Source organism: Octopus bimaculoides, chromosome 1 (genome assembly GCF_046866305.1).
Source record: "Octopus bimaculoides isolate indiv1 chromosome 1, ASM4686630v1, whole genome shotgun sequence".
Taxonomy (NCBI): Eukaryota; Metazoa; Mollusca; class Cephalopoda; order Octopoda; family Octopodidae; genus Octopus; species Octopus bimaculoides.
Genome location: NC_142928.1, coordinates 66,735,739 through 66,738,116, shown reverse-complemented (window position 1 = coordinate 66,738,116; position 2,378 = coordinate 66,735,739).

The window sequence follows — 2,378 nt, the reverse complement described above, 5'->3', positions numbered from 1 at the left end:
TGGTTTACAACATCCAGTAACTCTATCAAGACACTAGCCATCAGATATCTTTCTTGGCTGTGACTGTCAGACAACTGTCACAGACTCACGGTAGAACGAACGTTTGTACCTGTTTCAACTGGCAGCTGATATTGTCAATGTTATTGCCTTTCCAAAATTTAAGTTATATTCTTAGCCTCTTCAATACTATTATAGTACTAATAGAAGTATTTTATTGCTATTTTATATGTATATTATTTTTTATCTGTTGTGTGCCCCCTTTTGTAAGGTACTGGTTCAGCTGTACTATTTACATCATTCTAAATCCAGCAATGGAAAAAGTTGTGGCTTCCCTTCATTTGGTGTGTTAAGGTATTCTATAGTATTCTAAATAGAGTAGAAGCAAGGTATAACCATAATTATTCCGAGGTACATCAGCGTGAGTCAACTTTTGTAAAATAATAATATCGTAAATTGTAACTGTAGAACAGCTTCCACTTTTCCCCTTAGAGGTAGCTGTTTGGTACGCAACGTTATCTAAAGATGTGCCTTTACAACAAAGAATATCCGTTATTATATAGAATCGTTTTCTAATTCCATTAAAAATTACGCAATTAAGCTAGACTAGCAAAATACATCTTTATCTTTACTCTAACATAAAATATAAAAAACTACACTGCGCTATCGTTGCAAAACCCTTCTTAGATTCGAAAAATCCTATATGGTGACGATAAATTACTTATCCTAAAACAAGAATGCTTTTTTTCTCTTGCAAACACAAAATTTTAAAGCCGTTTAAATTTTATGAAAACAATTCTACACAGATAAAATGATAAAATTAGTCGACTTTTAGCTGATTCAAAGTACCTCTACTATGTGAATAAAGAAACGTTAGTGTTAGTATGTAAAAGAAAGGTGTAAAATTGCAGAAAAAAACACAAAGTTTTTATTTGCATGTAAAATTGCATAAAACACAGAGGCCTATTACATTTCGGAGATGTGCTTGTCAGTCAAGTGATTTAATCTGAGACCGCTTGTTGAAAGTGAAACAATGACAACGTGGAAGACATATATTAGACATTCAAACACTTAACGTCACTTAAACGTTTAGCATCAAAATTTTCATCACACTAACTGACCAAGTCGCAGTTCTTAGGGTTGAGAGATTTACGTCCAAACGATTACAAAAAATTGCTTGTAAAAGCAGAGCAAAGATGAATGATAGGAAGAGATGTAAAATATTGCACAATATCTTACATTTCTTTTCTCTTTCTCTTTTTTTGCATCTCTTAAGAAATCTGATCAGAAACTAGATATTTGTACGGGTTTAACAATAATGCTCTGAAGTAATTACGCAAATTTCCAAACAACATACAAATGATTAAAATCTTTTGTTCAGAGATTATTCTGCAGTAACACATTTGAATATCAAGAAACAAAATACTAGATATTCTAGAATTGTGGAAATTAACTCGTGATAAATTAGAGTAACCGCAGGGAAATAGGCTTAAAAAACCTGAGTAAATCAAATTTTAGTCTTTGTTTGAAGCATTCTACAAATAATAATATTAAAATGAGAATTAGAAAGCAACGAAGTATTTGAAAAACGAATAATAGGATTTTCCTTTCTTCAATCGCTGGATATTAATCTGGTTTACTGGATGATGCAAAAGACTTAAAAATATTTGTTGCATCAAAATTATATGGACAGAATTATGCACCGGAAAAAATGTCATTTTATATTTGCTATTACTTCGAAGTTTTGTATTACTGTATCTATTTAAGTGGTTTCTTTGAATATCGTCCTATGAAGTGTGGAATACAACAATGATGCAACTTTCGATTGGGTTATTTTGTAAAAAAATTAAATGCCTATTTGATTTTGATTTAAGTAGATTTACATAGGTATGAAATTGAAGAACTTAGATTTCATTTGTAATGAATAAGATATGAATGTAGTGTATGATATAGCATAGTATTTCACACACACACACATGTATACACACACACACACATGTATACACACACACACACACACACACACACACACACACACACACACATATATATATATATTCGTCTAGTGCAATTTAAACCTTAAACTGTATAACATTACCAGTATTACCAGTTGCAGGTCTCCGAGAACGTTCGTCAATATCGACATTTTTTGGGTCCTCTTGGAAAGGTCTGAACCACTTGTACACTTGTATGCGACTCCTACACTTCTCTCCATACACTTTCTGCAACTTTGCGTAGATCTCTGAGCAGGTATCCCCATGACAACTTTCTGTCATGGTCAATGTGACGATTACACGCTAAACACCTTCCTTCCAAATACTGCTGTAAACGGTAGAAGTAGACTAGAACGTTAAAACTTAGTGCGCATGGACACCAGAGTT